Source organism: Phascolarctos cinereus, unplaced genomic scaffold (assembly GCF_003287225.1).
Source record: "Phascolarctos cinereus isolate Bilbo 61053 unplaced genomic scaffold, phaCin_HiC Scaffold_4;HRSCAF=312, whole genome shotgun sequence".
In the NCBI taxonomy this organism is placed as follows: domain Eukaryota; kingdom Metazoa; phylum Chordata; class Mammalia; order Diprotodontia; family Phascolarctidae; genus Phascolarctos; species Phascolarctos cinereus.
In genome coordinates, this window is record NW_027555847.1 from 314,255,125 (window position 1) to 314,273,150 (window position 18,026).

Sequence of the window (18,026 nt, forward strand, 5' to 3'; positions counted from 1 at the left end):
TAAAATGCTATCCACATCCAGAGAAAGAACTGCAGTGTCTGAATGCAGATCGAAGCACACAGTCTTCTCTCTCTTTTTTTTCTTTCTTATGATTTTCCCCTTTTGTTCTGTTTCTTCTTTTACAACACGACTAATGTGGAAATGTGTTTAACAAGATTGTACCCATATAACCTATATCAGATTACTTGCTATCTTGGGGAGGGGGTGGGAGTAGGGAAAGGAGGGAGGGAGAAAAATTTGAAACTGAAAATCTTATAAAAATGAATATTGAAAACTATCTTTACATGTAATTGGAAAAAATAAAATACTATTCAGTGGGGGAAAAATTTTTTAAAAAGCAAAAAAAAAAAGATTTTCACAACCTGATTCCTTCCTACCTTTTCAGTCTTCTTACACTTTTGTCCTCTATTGGTTTCCATGTAACTTCAAGAAATCTAGAGGTAGTCACTTGGCATATTAGGATGGAGGTTTTGTAGAATGTGGATAGAGTAGAATAGAATGGGTCTTAATTTGTACCACTTAAGAGAATATTCATATCAAAGAAATTACAGGTTCATCAAATTATTAAGGTAATTTGGGAGAAATATTTATTATTTGTCCTTGATGTTTGTGTGCGTGTGTGTACTCACACATACACATATACATATACACACCTGCATTAACACAGTATATTCACATACATACATGTATGTACATGTGTATATCTACATATCTGCACATATATACAGTTATAAAATTAACTTAAACATAAACAAAATTAATTACATAATGTGTTGTTTGCTATTGTTTTATGTGTATTCCATTGGAACACAAGCCTTTGCCACAGTAACAACCTGGCAGTAGGTACCACTTTTATGTGTTTGGTAGGGACATGAGCCTTTACCATAATGACAACCTGTCAGTAGATGCCGATAGGTACCTATTCCCTCTAGTGTTTCTAGTACTTTTTAAAGGGTTCTGGAAGGCACAATAGTAGTAGAATTCTTGCCTGTCACTTAGGAATTCTGGTTTCAATTCCTGGCCCATGCAGAAGGGATGAGTAATCCCCACCAAATGCCAACTAACCACTATTCACAAGGCAGGCAAGCCAGCCTAGTTAAAGCAGCAGAACACCTTGAATGGGGATACTGGAAGCATTACGTGATGGGCAAGTGGAATCATCACCATCACCACTTTGACCAAGATTTCCCCTCAAACTCTGATTACCCTGAACCCAACAGCCTTGGGAATAGGAGTGTCCCTCAGGCTAGTGGACTTGTTTTCAGCCCAGCCATCATTGAGGGAAGAAATCATTGTGAAGAAGGGTCCTACCCTCTACATCACCAACAGCAACAATTGCTGGAGAATTGCTACCAGTAGGCAGATATGCACAAGAACCTGAGGAATGGCAAAACCCTCAAGACTATTCAACTTGCTTCCAGTCCAGTCCTCATAGCCATTGTTAGGGGATGCAATTCTTTTTTTTTTTTTTTGGCTTGGCAATGGGGTTAAGTGACTTGCCCAGGGTCACACAGCTAGTGTTATGTGTCTGAGGCCAAATTTGAACTCAGGTCCTCCTGAATCCAGGGCTGGTGCTCTATCCACTGCGTCACCTAGCTGCCCCTAGGGGAAGCAATTCCTATGGAGAAGGGGCCAGACACTACCATCACTGGCTGAGCAATTGCCACTCACAGGGCAGGATAGCCAGTTAATATAGCAAGGCACCCTAGGGGAGAAATAGTAGTCAGTGTGTGCTGGTTGAGTCAAAACACTATCACTACTTTAATTTCCATGTCCCCTCAGATCCTGATGGACATTCCAGGATTTGGAACCCAAGAACCCTGGGAATAGAGATGCTTCCAGCCCAGTATCTGCAGCCATCATTCTGGGACTCAATTACTATGGAGACCCAGCCTGGCACCTCCAGTAACTATGGGTGACAGTCATAGTTACTGAAGACCCAGAAAAGAAGGTTCTTGTCACCAAAGTCATTGGCACTGGTAAACGGTTCAACATCAGGAACTGACATGATTTTATCAACAGAAATGACATGAAATAAGATGCATTAATAACTGCTTTGCTATAACTCTCTAAGAACCATTCAATCTTTCAGAATGCCTTGTAGATGAAACCTTCCGTATGTGTCGTCTTCCTCATCAGAATGCAAGATACTTGAGAGCAGGGACTGTCTTACTTCTCTCTATTTTTCTCTATTTCTATTTTCCAATATTCCTATTTTTCTTTACTTCTATTTTCTAATATTTCTTTTTTCCATATTTTTATTTTCTAATTTTTCTATTTCCAGTGCTTAGCACAGTGCATTGCACATAGTAAGCACTTAATAAGTGCTTTTATCATTCATTCATTCATTCACTTAGATATCTTTTGAGAGGCAATGGGGGAGGGTGTAGTAGAACCAGGAAGTCCTGGGCTTGTGTCAGATCTTCAACACACATTGATTCTATGACTGTGACTCCTGACCTCTCAGTGCCTAGGCAATTCTAAGACTGTCAACTGCAGAAAAAGTATTGACCTGCATTGGTAGAAGAAGTTTACTAACGTGAGAGTTTCCTGCACCAATAAAACTGCAGGTCCTTTCCTATCTCTATCCTTATCTCTGAGCCTCACAATAATTTCTATTGCCAGGAAATAGTTATATAGAAGGGAGGGACTGGCTGGTGAAGAGAAGAATGTAGTGCAGGGGTAGGAAAGATGTAAAGAAAGGGGTGTGATTTTTTTCTCTGGTTTCAAAAAGTTTTATCCAGAGGTACTGATTATAGGGAGAGGCCACTGCTGTAGAGAGGAGTAGCAAAGAAGTGAATGAAATTTAGTTATATTAATTTAACTAGGGGTAAAGGCAGGGGGCCATCATTTGAAATGAGTGGGTCTTCAGAGTTGCCTAAGGGACTATTTTGTGCATCAGATGGATGGGTAGGGCTGTGGGGTGGAACTAACAATAATAAAAGAACTTTGATAACTGGCCTTGAGTTTATCTTTCCAATTAAACTTTAAAGTTCCAATTTCCAAGATCCTTATCTTTCCAATTAGATCATAATCTTCTTGAAGGCCCTGACCACATTTACTTTTAACTTCTTTAAGAAGCCACCATTCTTAGCACAGTGCTGTGTACACAGCAGATGCTCAATAAATATTTGTTGAATGGTTAATTGATTAAATGAACAATAGATCAAGTTGACATGAAAGTTGCTAACATGTTGCCATTATAAATATATTTATTTTTTAAAATTATGAACTAGAAGATCATCAACAACCATAAACACTTCCATACACAAAGAAGACTAGAGAATAGGGATTGTAAATGATACTATGAATCCACTGTATACAGCTTATTTCTTAAAATATACATTAAGTTGAGGGTGGTAGGTATTAACATTGCCTTGCTTATCCATGCCTCCCTCTGAACCTTTCTCCCATCCAACTCTATGTATTTTTCCCCAGCTCACCATTTTTTAAATGTTTTTTTTTTTTTAAGAAGCTTCTTATTTTTATTGTTAGGATCTGGGTTACTTGAGAGGGATGGAACGAGAGAAGTGGGTGGCTCCAATACCCGGCCTGCCGTGTTTTACAGACTTGTAGGTGACAGAGAATTCGTCCAGGTAAGTGTCCAATCATCTCGGGCTTAATTTCTACTTGATTAAGATCTTGCCGTTATAGACGCCCACCATATTTCCCACCATCTCAGGCAGGATGATCATGTCCCGAAGGTGTGTCTTTATTACCTCGGGCTTTTCCATGGGGGGTGCCTTGTTCTTAGCTTTCCTCAGGTGCTTTAGGAGGGGATGCTGTTGAGTCGCCGCTGCTGTCTAGCACCGCACATCTGCCTGAGCTGTTCATAGGACATGTCCAGCGGCTGATTCAGGTCCACACCGCGGTAGGTGAACTTTCGGAAGGTTCCCTTCTTCTTCTGCTCCATTTCTGCCATCTTGTCTGCTGTCAGGAAAAGCTTAAAATGCTTTTTAAGTAATAAAGCTTTCATTTTATTAAGTCGTCTTTCCCAGTATCCTCTTCCCCATTTAGCATTTTTTAAAGGAAAAATAAATCCTTCACTTCCTATCTACATGGTCTGACAAAATAAATTCCCAATTAAACCATGTCTGAAAATGGATTTTTTTTCCTGAATTTTTATTTTGTTGCTGTTCTGTCAGAAGGTGAAGAGTATGTTTCATCTTTATTGTTTTATTCTCCTTATTTATCACTGCATTGGTCAGAATTCTAAAGTCTTTCAAAGTTTTTTTTTCTTAATATTGTTATCATTGTATAAGTTGTTCTCATAATTCTCCTCACCTTACTTTTGTATCAGTTCATAGAGTTTTCCCAGTTTTCTCTGAAATTCTCCATTTCTTGTGGGAAATAATATTCTATTATTTTCAGATATCATAATTTATTTAGCCATTCCTCAATAGGAGGACACACCCTTGGTTTCCAGTTTTTGATGTCATGAAAAAAGCTGCTATAGATATTTTTGTATACATAAATCCTTTTCATTTTCTTTTATTTCTTGGGTGGTATAGTCCCAGTAATGGCATGGCTAGGTCAAAAGGGATACCCAGTTTTGTGACTTTCTGGGCATAGTACAAATTGCTTTTTGGAATGTCTGGACATATTTACAGCTCCACCAACAGTGCTCTCATTTACCTGTTTTTCCACAGTCCCTCTAACCTTTGTAATTTTCTTCTTTTGTCATCTTTGCCAGTCTAATAGCTGTGAGGTGGAACCTCAAGGTTGCCTTAATGTATGTTTTTCTAATTATTAGTTATTTAAATTCTGTATTTTAAATTAGTTTTTTTAAAAAAAATCAAGTATTTATTTTTCTTCCTCCTAACCCTGCTTCAACGAAAAAAAAAAGAAAAATAAAACTTTTGTAACAAATACATATCAAGCAAAAAGAATTCCCATATTGGCCATTTAAAAAAAAAAGTCAGTCTCATTCTACATATTTAGTCCATCACCTCTCTGTTGGAGTTATAGGAGGAAATAGAAAGTAAAAGTATAATTATAAGGGCCATAAATTTACTCTATCTTAGAACTAGATAAGTCTATCATTAACATAAACAAAGAAGAAGTTAGGGAGATAATAGAATTTTAAAAAGTTAGATATGACAGTCCTCTGGAGAATGTTGAATGGAAATAGAAAGGAGCATACCTATTTCTCAACCACGTATAGGACCTTTGCAAAAATTGACCAAGTATTAGGACATAAAACCTCACAAATACAGAAAAGCAAAAATATTAAATACATCTTTTTCTGACCACAATGAAATAAAAATTACTTTCAATAATGGCCTTCTAACGTGTAGACTAAAAATTAATTGGAAACTAAATAACTTAATTCTGAGGAATGAAGGGGTCACATCAATTGAGGAATGGCTGAACGAGTTGTGGTGTATGAATGTGATGGAACACTATTGTTCTGTAAGAAATATAGTGGGCCAACTTCAGAAAAATCTGCAAAGAATTACATGAACTGATGCTGAGTAAAGGGAGCAGAACCAGGTGAACATCGTACACAGTAACAGCAACATTGTATGATGACCAACTCTGATAGACTTAGCTGTTCTCAGCAATGCAATGATCCAAGACAATTCCAAAAGACTGGTGATGGAAAATACTATCCACATCCACAGAAATAACTATGGAGTCTGAATGCAGATCAAAGAATACTATTTTCACTTTTTTTCCTTTCTCATGGGCTTTTCCTTTTTGTTCTGATTCTTTTTTCACAACACGACTAATGTGGAAATGTTTAACATGATTGTACATGTATAACCTATATCAGATGGCTTGCTGTCTTGGGGTGGGAGGAGGGAAAGGAAAGAGGGAGAAAAATTCAGAACTCAAAATCTTATAAAAATGAATGTTGAAAACTATATTTGCATGTAATTGGAAAATGTTATTAAGTAAAAAAAAAAAAACAAAAAACAAAAAAGAATGAGTGGGTCAAAGAATGAATCATAGAAACAATCAATTTTAATTAAAGATAATGACAACAATGAGACAACATACTCGAATTTGTGGGATGCAGTCAAATCAGCTCTTAGAAAGAAATAATGTCTCTAAATGCTAACATCAATGAAAAGAGAAAGAGCACATCAATGAATTGGTCATGCAACTAAAAAAAAAGAATTATAAAAAATCATAAAATCCCCAGTGACGCAACAGCATAGAAATCCTGAAAATCAATGAACACTGTTGCCTTTCTGTATATCCTCAGAGCTTAGTGTAGTGCCTGCCTTATAATAAGTTTTTGATAAATGCTTGATTGATTTTTTTAATTTACTGACTGACTGTGCCATGTGGCCTTTTCAGCAACTCTTCTGTACAGGCACTGAGGAAGGCATTCAAAAAACAATGTCTAGGGGGCAGCGAGGTTGCACAGTGGATAGAGCACTGGCCCTGGATTCAAGAGGACTTGAGTTCAAATCCAGCCTCAGACACATAACACTTGCTAGGTGTGTGACCCTGGGCAAGTCACTTAACCCCATTGCCTAGCCAAAAAAATAAACAAACCCGACAAAGTCTGAGTTTTCTTAGGACCCCAGAGACCTATTCTGGACTGGGACTACGGACAGTGATCTCAAGTACACCCCCGGAGATCTGAGAAGCATAGCAAATTTTTCAGTATGGGAGAAAATATGGTGGGATGACTGTCCAATGAAGCCCTCGGCCTTAGAGCATGCTTAGATATGTCCTTCTAGGGACTTGTACAGAATATGCCCAGCTTTCTCCTGCTTTTCTCCAATGCAATATGTGGAACTTAGGAAGGCTTTTTCCAGCTATGTATGACCGATGTTGTATGATGATGAAAAGTCTTTTAGTTGGCTATGAAGCAGGAAGAGCCAATGATCGAGGAGATGCTTTGCCAGCACAGAATTTGCATGTCTACCAGACTTCTCTCTTTTACTTGAGGAAATCACTGCCCTGAGCTGCTGAGAGTTGGGGAGAAGGAGAGATCCCTTTCTCCCATCGTGCCTCTGTGTGTCCATGAGAACATGGACACCTGTGCTTCTTTTGAGTTTGCTTTTTCCTGATCTTCAGTGAATGAGTGTTCCTTCAAGGGCAGTACTTAGGAGACCCTGGAAGTTTTGGAGATCCATCAGATGCCCCAGCAGCAGCTCACAATCCACCGCCCCCCCCAGCAGAATTTATCAGAAGCAGTAGCAGTGGCCACTGTAGCAGTAGTGGCTGACAAAGACCCACAGAGATGTGGAAAGAGAGTCACCTGCGGATGTTGGCAGCTTCAGGGATTGTGACTCTTGTAGCAAAGAGAAGAGCTGTTTGTGAACTCTGGAAAGACATGTATCCTTTGAGCTCAGCAGAAATCTGTAAGTAAAGGAGCAGCTAGGTGGCACAGTAGATAGAGCACCAGCCCTGAAGTCAGGAGGACCTGAGTTCAAGTCCAGCCTCAGACTAAACACTTGACACGTACTAGTTATGTGACCTTGGGCAAGTCACTTAACCCTGATTGCCTCACTGAAAAAAAAATCTGTAAGTAAGAAGAACCTTGGGAAGACTCCTTCCATAAATTGAGAAGAGGACTTCTGGGCCAGGAATGCGCAAATCCATATTCTGTACGTGTGTGCCTCACTATTAGTGTACTTTAAGACATTGAGGTGGTGCAGTGGATGGAACACTGGGTCTGCAGTCAGGAAGGTTCAAACCCAGCCTCACGTATTTCCTAACTGCGTGACCCTGGGCAAGTCACTTAATCTCTATCTGACTCAGGTTCCACAACTGGAAAATTTTGATAATGACACTTCATACAGTGGTTGTGGTTGTGAGGATCAAATGAGATAATATTTGTAAAGTGCTTAGCACACTACCTGGCACATAGTAGGTGCTTAATAAATGCGTGTTCCCTGCCCTCCCTTCCTCCTACTTTAAATTTGAGCTCACTCTCCCCAGTCACCTTGTATGTACAAGGGGAGAGAGTGTCTTCTTGCCCCTATTTGGGGGACCTTTCTGGTAGCTTTTCAGGCTGCCACTTTAGTAAATATCCCCCTCCTTTTTTAGAAGTTAATTGAAGCTACTGGCTGATTGTCAATGGAGGTTCAGGTGCCAAAGTACTAGGAACCAGAGCCCCTGAGGGTTATATCTATCACCCAGAGGAGAAGAGCAGTCAGTTGCCCTCTGGGGACCCAACCTGTGAATGTTTATTTGACTTGGTAGAGTGAGCCCAGAGGAGGGTGCTACAACTAGATTGTGGGTTTAAAGATGAAAAGGGGAAAGAAAGGGTAAGGTTACAAGCATTTATATAGTGCCTACTATGTGCCAGGCACTACCCCAAGTGTTTGGATTTAGAGATCTCTTTGTCACGAATCTACATTCTGCAGGTGAGGAATCTGAGGTTCAGAGAATTTTACCCAAAGGTAGGTTTCAGGGTTGGAATTTGAACCCAGGTCATCAGACTCCAAATCTACCACTCTCCTGAATTTTGGCTTTCCATTCATTCATTCATTTGTTCCCTTGTTTGTTTATTTGCCATGGTCCTTTCTGTTTTCAAAAAGTCTAATCTTCAGAACACATCATCTCCATTAGCCTTTCAACATGGGCAGATTGCATCTGAAACTTATCCCCGAATGGTTTCAGCCTTCTGCAAGTTGAATCACAAAAGCATCAAACCATTAAATGATTTTTCATCGATGATGCTCGGCTTTCCTGCCTCCTGGGCCCTGACATTCCCTTGGTCCATAAGGAATGTGCAAGGTGGTGGAACTATTCAGCCTCCTGTGCAGGAATCAGACATAACCAATATACAAAGACTATTGCCTCTGGAAATTTCTAAAATTACTTCTTAATTTTTTTTTATCAGAAAATATTTAATCTGCCTTATCCTGTTTTCTAACCTTACTTCCTTATGAGTTTCTACTTTATTTTTGCTTCCTAATTTATTTTTTCATCTTCTAATTAATTCAGTTAAGTTCAACAAAGCTGTTCAATGATTCCTTTTAGGAAACACAAATCTGGTGCCCACCAGGTGCACGTGCCTCATAGAGCACCAAGAATTCTCACTGGCTGGTGGGCAGCTAAGTGGTGCAGTGGATAGGGCACTGGCCCTGGGGTCAGGAGGACCTAAGTTCATATCTGGCCTCAGATACTTTATTCTTCCTAGCTGTGTGAACCTGGGCAAGTCAACCCCATTGCCTAGCAAAAAACAAAAACAAAAAAAGAATTCCCACTGGCCCATCTTCTCCTCTCAGACCTTCAAGCCTGTCATACTTCCTCTCCTCCTATATTTGCAGCTTTGCACTTTGTTTTGTTGACTCTTGGCTTGGCTTCTCTAGTAGATTCTTTGTGTTTTTTAAATACTTAAGATAATAGAATCAAAGCTTTTGAGCTGGAAGGGACCTCAGAGATTCTAAAGTTCAGTCCTCTCAATTTATGGATGAGGAAATTGAGGTCCAGAGACTCACCCAAGGTCACACAGGTAAGGAGAATCAGAGCCATATCCTCTGATTCTAGATACCAAGCCCCTTCCACTGAAGTTGTTGGTTTCTTCAGTTATTGCCAGAAGGGTGGCATCTTCATGAGATATCAGAGATGGGCTGGAGCCAGATTAAATAGGCTCAGGAGAGCTGATTGTTTAATTTTCAGTGTGAACATTTACAGCCTGGAAATGAACACACATCGTAAGTCAGGACTTGATTTATTATTTTATTGATTGTCTAAACTTATGAAAGTGATGGGAAAATGTTAAGAATGCGAGTTAAACTTCAACATATGTCAAGCATATATGTTTTTTCCTTTTCTTTAGAGAACTGGTTGTTCAACATTGACCAGAATACCCTTGCATATTATTTCTTAGAGAGGGATTACAAATCACACATTTAGTGAAGGACTGGCATTTTAATTTCTTCCTGTGCTCACTCATGGACCCCACGGGTGCCAATTGTGTTGTTCTATCATGCCCTTACATTTCAACAGCTTCTCTCTAAATTTGCATGGTCTAACAAAAATCAAGGATCAAAACCTTTTTTCCCCTTAATCTAGGCATTAACAAACATGCTAACCACCTCTCTCCTTTGGGCATGTTCCATGGTTTTGTTTTGGGGTGTTTTAAAAAATTAGCCAGACAGCTGTTTTCTACTTCTTTGAGGCATTTCCATACATTTTTCAGGAGCAGGGTGGGTGAATCAGGCTTTACAGCCTTGTCAAGCAGCCTTTATGGCAAAATTCCTAAAAAATTCTGTAACTAGGGTTTAGTGATCTTGGTATAGTTCGATCTCTAATACCTTCCTTCTTTTTTTATTGAAGTATCATTGTTAATATTCCTTGTTTTAGTCCACTGGTCATTTTATTGTTCTTTGATGTGCTAGTGAAAAAAGCAGCCAAGCATTTCCCTGGATGGTCCTTACTCCAAAGTCTTGTGGAATTCTGCTGTGGAGCCACTGGGCCTAGTAATGTAGGTCCTCTTCAGCAACTTGGTCATGATGCTTATCTCTGGAGCTGGGATACATGCTTTTATAAAATTATTTTTAATTTATGGAATAAAACAAGCAATTCCATAACATAGTATAAAAATGATTACACATGAAACTGCAAGTCTATTATGTACAACTTGCTATTCCTTTTAAATATATAATGAAGTTATCATATCATTTGCTTTCCCATTCTTCTGTTTCAGCCTACATCCTTTTAATGCTGTCTCTCTGAACCTCTTTTCATTCTAGAAACAGTTGCATAAAGAACTCCTCCATTATCTTGGTTTCTCCTCCTGGTGGCTTTATTTACTTTATCCTTAAAGCCCACCATCACCCTCTCTTTTCTTCTTTCACTCTCTGAGAATAAAGGTGGTACCTTTATTTTTGCTTGACCTTCTCTTTCCTTACTCATCTCTTTGACCTTGTTCATGGAGACTTTTTGTATTCTTTGTATATTTTGTATTATTGTACATCCAATTTGTATTCTTTGATATTCCTCATTTGTCCTCCAGTTTCTTTACTTTTGTCTTCTCTGTGTTCTGCAGCAATTGTTTCTTCAGCTGGGACTATCTACTTTGTCCTTTCAAACCTTTGGCTTCATTCTTTCCCTTGACAACTTTTCTCATGTTATTTTTTAAAAATGTATGTTCTACCACTCTCTGCTGCACTCCCTCGACCGCCATTCCTCTTACATTTTTAATTTCTTCCTGTTCTAACAGGAATTTGCTCATCCTTCATGAATCTCTGCCAAGTTTCCCAGCTTTTGAGAAATTAATTTCAGTTATTAGCATAGCATGGCTAGGCAAGGCATTCTTTATCATTTTTCAGTTCACGGTCTCTTGTCTGTCTTAAACATAAATTATAGCAATCTTATTTACTTACTTCCCTTAAGAGAAAAGAGTAAAGACTAATATCTTACCTCTTTCTTCAGACCTGGAAGGAGCTGAGTCCATCCTTCCCTTCTTAGATGGGTTTTTTTTTTTGAGAAGGGACTCAACTGTAATTTGAGTAGCTTAGCCCACCTGCCTTGGGAGAAGACAGTAAGGAAGGGAGAAAGATGCTCCCTTTGAGCCTTTAGACACAATAGGAAGTGGGAGACATGACCCCATGGAGGGATTTGGGGGGAAGGTAAATAATAGTGAGCTACCACGAGCCTACAGGGCAGTAGAAACTGACGCCTACTTTGGCAGTGCAGGGAGGTAGTGTCTCTAGAGGCCTGAGAGAACTCTTGTGCTGAGGACTTTGCAAATGAAAGCTTAAGCATAAGAGAGGTGTTTGAGCCGTTAATGTACCTAGAGGTTTTCTCCATTTGTGGCTGCTAGGTGAACTAGGAGTCCTGAACTTGGAGTCAGGAAGACAAATTTGAATTCTCCCTCAGACACTTTACTAAGTGTGTGACCCTAGGCCAGTCACCTACCCCCTTTTAGTCTCAATTTCCCCATCTGTAAGATGGGGATAATAATAACACCTGCCTCATTGGATTGTTGTAAGGTTTAAGTGAGATCAAATATGTGAAGTGCTTTATGAAACTTCATCAGCTAAAATGTTAACTATTATTAGGGGCCATTTATTAGAGACTTGGTCCTCCAGGGAAGGGAATAAGCATTCATCTGTTGGAAGCTGAGGAGCCACTAGGAGCTAAGGAGAGCATCAGATAGGAGAGTCAGGGAGGACAGTGACGAGGAGCAATGACTGCAAATACCTTCTGGGAGCAAGGGGAGGCAGACAGATGGACCAGAAGAGAAGAATAAACCCTGAATTCTTGCTGGTAGAGCTCTACCTGTGGCAATACTAGAACTCACTCTGGCTTTCCTGGTCTATGGGAGGAAGGACACTCACTGGTAGGTATCATTACTTCTATGGCTTTCATACAAGTCCCAGATAGGTGACCCAGTAGACAGGGCTCCAAACCTAGAGTCAGGAAAACCTGAGTTCAAATGTGACCTCAGACAACTTACAGCTCTGTGACCCTGGGCAAGTCACTTAACCCTATTTGCTTCAGTTTCCTCTTCTGCAAAATGAACTGGAGAAGGAAATGGCAAACCACTCTAGCATCTTTCCCAAGAAAACCCTAAATGGAGTTATGGAGGGTTGGACATAACTGAAAAATGACTCAACAACAAGAAAAGTTTGCTATAAGCTTGGAGACAATATGTTCAGGCTTTTAGAATTGTGTGTAAATAAAGATAAATAGTACTGAGTCAGTGTCTAGTAGGCTTTTCTATGAGTAATATTTCATAGATTTGTAACATTTATTTTGACTTCCTCAAAGACCATTTCCATTTCTTCCCTTCCTCTCTTCCTCTTCCTCTTAATCTGCTTCTTCCCCTTATCCTTTGATCTGTGCTACTCCTCTCTTTTTATTCTGGAATTTGAGTCCTATATATGATGGACCATTAATCTCATTTCCTTTGGTGGGAGGTCCAAGTGGAGGCACCAGATTTAAAAGCAAGAAAAAAGAGTTGATCTTAAGAGCTCAGATAGAAAGGCTAAAATTTGGTGCAGCCATTAAAAACATGGGCTGGGCTCCAGTTTGGCCTTGACTGTCAGCTAGACTGAGAAGATGACAAAGATATATTTCACCCAAAGAAAGAACCATCCTTGTTATAGCTAATAGGCTACTGACTTAAATATAAACTTAAGAACCCAGAATAGAATTTCCCGGGCACAATCAGCCAAAGCTAACTACGTGTGGATATAACAAGTTTATAATTTTTTCTCTTCATTTATTCTCTTTATTATTTGTTATAATATTTTCTCTTTATTTATCATAATATAAAATAATACTAATATTATATTATAATTCATACTATATCATGTATATCTCAATTAATATTTAATAACACAATTAATATAGCTGATCATTAATGATTAATTATATTAATATATAATAAATAAGAAATGTATACTGTATGTATTATTCATATATTTAATATATAGCATATAATTTATTTCTTTTTCTTTATTATTTATTATTATATGTTATTCTCCTTTTATCTTTATTATTTCTTTATTGTATTTTAATTTTCTCTAAATTCTCTAGAAAAGCTTTTAACAACAACAACAACTCTGTGTCTTTGCTGAATTAGGAGTGGAAGGCATTTGACCACACATCTGGGCCAGTAGTTTCTGGAAAGCCTGAGCCCCCCAGAAGGTAGGCTTAAGTAAGGGTTTACATTCAGGTTAAGTTGGGTTTGAGTGAGATACTCTCTCTCGAGAGCAGTGGAAGCAGTGGGAGTCAATCAGTCAGTCAACAAGCATATATTAAGTGCTTACTATGTGACAGGACCTCTACTAAGCCCTGAGACCTGACGTTATCCTCTGGGGCTGAGTCTCCGAATGTGCAATTAGCCCAGTTGGGGAGTTGCTATACAAGGTTATCCATCATTCTCTTTCCTGGAGGTACAGCTGTGTCCTTGTTCTCCACACTTAGAACACATTTCACACGGCATCACAGATTTAGAGCTGGAAATGACCTTGGAGGTCACCCAGGACAATCCCCTAGGTTTACAGATGAAAAAAAAAGACTCAAAGACTAAAATGACTTGTCCAAAATGGAAGAGCTAATATTTGAAGCAGGTTCTAAATTCTTAATGCAGTAGTCTTTATGTTTCAGCACACTGCTTCCTTGTCACTTACCCTGAACATAATTGAAAAAAAAATCCCTTTTTGTCATCCTTGGCATTTATCATAAGCCTCAACTTGTATTGCCTTACATAATTCTTATAAGTCCATGGCCCTCCTTCATGTTTTCTGCTTTTATGAGCTCTGGCTGACCTTTGTACATATCCTTCTAAAATCTGAGGTCATTAGATTGCACTCCGTGGTTTCTCAAACGACATCTTTATCACATCTTTATCTAATGGGGCCTAGGTCACCTCCAGCAAGACCAACCAGATCATATTGGAGTAGCCTTAAGCTTCACTGGGATGAGGGTTAGGGGTTTGTGGGAAGGGAGAAAGGGCAAACCAATGTGGTTAGTTGGTAGAGATCCCAGAAGGAATGGTACTTTAAGGTCTGCAAATAAAGCCCTGAAGTTCCCCCCCAAATCATATCTGCCTTCTAGAACAATTTCATCAATGTTTTGTATGAGCCATACATAATAATAACTAACATTTATGAAGCACTTTAATATTTACAGAGCTCTTTCCTCACAACAACTCCATAAGGTAGGTTGTACAAGTAGTATTACATCTATTTTATAAGTGATGAAAATGAGAGAAGGAGTTATGGAATGATTTGTTTTAGCATCATATAACTATTAAATGTTAGAGCCAGGTCTTGAACTTAGGCCTATTAGGATACAGGACCAAGGCCCTTTCCACAGTGCCACTCTACATCTCACAAAGAGGTACCATGTTAAATGGCATGATAGGTTCCCACTAAGAGAGGCCAGGGACCATTGTGGGATAGTGGAAAAAAGTCCTGGATGTGGGGTTAGAAGACCTGGATTCAAGTGAGCTGTTTAACTTTGGACAAGTCACTTCATCACTTCCCTATCATGTAAAATGAGAATAACATTAAACTACCTACCTCACAGAGCTGTTGTGAAGATTGAATGAAGCAACATATGTAAAGCGCTTTGTAAAAATGTGAGCTATTATTACATCCATATTGTTTTAATTAAGGGATTTATTTTAATCTAAAAAGCATTGAAGTAGGTACTCCCATGTGCTAAAGGGTGCGTCACTTAGGGACATTGAGAATCAAAAGACTTATGCTCACAGTCTCCCAGGGTTATCATGAGAATTGAATGAAAGTACTTTGCATGGAACAGAACTGGCACAAACTAGCCAATGGTGGTAACTGATGTGTGCTTAATGCCCATTATCCTATGTGATCCACAAGAACTGAATTTACACCAGGCTCAGTATTTAAACACTCTCTCTCCTCTCTCTCTCTCTCTCTCTCTCTCTCTCTCTCTCTCTCTCTCTCAGTGACTGCAATCATTTCTCCTTTTATTTCTCCATTACACACACACACACACACACACACACACACACACACATCACTTTGGAATCTCAGGGGCAAAATTTTACTTTAAAAAATGTCGAACTTCCTTGATTTCCGGAAAACCCTGGGAGACTTGTGAAGGTAGCTGAGGGCAGAGCCCTGGCCATAAATGTTTCCCAAATACACAGTCCTTAATCCCTAAATGTCCCTCAAATAAAACTTGTAATTCTCAAATATCCACCAAATCCCCAAGCCTTTCTCAAAACACTTAAAACAATTCATAATCCCCCAAATCAACTCCAGACCCCTGTGCAAGACTTAATTCCTATTTACCCTCACACTCCCCTATACCCAGAACCCAGTGTTTACTTGTGGTTTTTGTTTTTAAAGAGCTTGTCAGTCAAGAGGGAGTTTGGCCTTTTGTGAAAGAATATGTCTCTTCTCTATATAGGGACCTACTCTGACTCCCCAGTGACTGTCATCAACATGCTGCTTTTTCCATTTGTTTTTCAAGTGAATGGTGGGGGGTGTCAATAGAATTGAGATGTTGAAGCAGTGGGAGACATTTTTATTTTTGTATTTGTTTTATTTTTGTTTTTCGCAAAGGCCTGAAACTGTATTGAATTTCTGGTTTGTTGTAGTTCTAAGAATTGGTTCCATTAGTATTTCTTTCTCCTCTGAATTTCTTCATCTTTATTATTCTCCAAAAAAACTCCAAAGCAAAATGTAGACTCCCTCTAATGGTTCAAATCTGTTAAGAGTATGAGTAAAAGAAAAACTTGTTTATCTGACAGTTCCAGCCAAAGTAAAAATTCCAAACTAAGGCAAGGGAGAATCTAGAAATCTTTAGGTTCAGCCATGAGTTGGATAGGACCAAGGACCAAGCAGTTCCATCCTGCAATAGATTGATGGCAGAAGGAATGAATGGCTGGTGAGTTGATACAGTGTAGAATAAGAACCCACAGCAGCAGGTGCTTGGGATATGTTGAAGGGGTTCCAGGTCAGGTACAGAAAAGAGCAGAAACCACAGGGCATGGAGGCCTTTGGAAAGAAGGAAGAGGAAAGTATTGTTTCATATTTGTGGGGAACAAAGTAATAAGGATGCTTTCGGATGACTTGTCACAAACTGAAGAAGTGATGGAGGACCCAAAAATTCAGGAATGGGGAAGTAAAGGACTTGCAGAGATGCATGCAGAGAGAAAGTGAATTTAAGAAGTGGGAAAAAGAGCAAATGGGAGAAAAACAAGTAACACAGAAAGACAAACATTTCACCTCCTGCAGGGAGTGGACCTCTTCAGGTTCCCGATTCAGTGCCTGTCCCTCTAGTCTTCTGCAGTGTCCAGTGAATTCTCCGTGCACTTTCCCTCCTTCAGGCCTTCACCCATCTCCCCTATGTTAGAGGTAGAGGAGGGGGTGGCATGATAGCATTGACCGATGAGGACTTTGTGCTGTCATGTGGAGCCACATTGATGATTATACCATGTGGAGCGCATTCCTGAGAACAGTGCCCGCACTAGCCAGGTCCTCACTCCCACCCCCACCTCATACCTTTACATTTAATTTCAGAGTCTTTTGCTGTTGTTGTTATTCAGTCATTTTTCAGTTGTGTCTGACTCTTTGTGATCCCATTTGGGGTTTTCTTGGCAAAGATCCTGGAGTGGTTTGCCATTTCTTTCTCCAGTTCATTGTAGAGATGAGGAAACTGAGGCAAACAGGGTTAAGTGACATGTCCTGGGTCACACAGCTGGGAAGTGTTTGATGCTAGGTTTGAACTCGTGGAGATGAGTCTTCCTGACTCCAGGCCTGGCATTCTAGCCACTGCTAGTCCTTCATCTGCTAGCCAAATCCTAGCCCTTCAAAATCCAAATCCCATTTAACTAGTGAAGACACCCTTGATTATTTTAGCCTTCACTGTTGTTCCCCTCCTTTGAAAGTCCATAAGGTCTAAAATCTGTGCCACCCAATGTAACTATTAATTGCAAACCTTATTGTTTTTCTACGATATTATGTGCTAACCTGATGCCCCTAACTAGACTGTAAGCTCCTGGAGAACCAACTTCCTCTACATTCCCGGTAACATAAAGGTCATGTTCATAAGAGGTTCTTAGAACATACCTATTGATTGATGAAGGGTCTTGGGCGAATACTAAACGCAGCTCAGTGCTTTGTGTATGGAAGTTTAGATTTTCCCAGAACAATTCACAAAAACACTTACATTGGAGAAATAATTTTAAAACCTTAAAACAAAGAGGGAGCATGATAGTGTTGGATTTTGGGATCACAGGGACTGGGTTTGATTCCTAGCTTTGTGGCTTTCTTCTTGGGTGACCTGAGGCAAATCACTTAGTGCAGGTCCTCATCACCTCACACCTGGAATATTGCGCTAGCCTGCTGGTGGGTCTGCCTGCCTTACTCTTTACCCACTCCAATCCATCTTCCATTCAGCCGCTAAGATGATTTTCCTAATGCTCAGGTCCAATCATATTACTTCTCTACTCAATAAACTCTAGTGACTCCCTATTGTCTCTACGAGCAAATACAAAATGCTCTGTTTGGCATTCAGAGCTCTTTATAACCTAACTCCCTCCTACCTTTCTAATCTTATACTAAATTTACTCCCCACATTAATCTTTGATCTAGTGGCACTAGCCTCCT

The 18,026-nt window shown here is 39.5% G+C and overlaps 1 pseudogene; it reads right to left on the reverse strand.

Moving 5' to 3' along the window:
- Positions 1-3,463: 3,463 nt before the first annotated feature.
- Positions 3,464-3,937, reverse strand: LOC110216517 (small ribosomal subunit protein uS19 pseudogene; annotated as a pseudogene).
- Between the last annotated feature and the right edge of the window lie 14,089 nt (positions 3,938-18,026).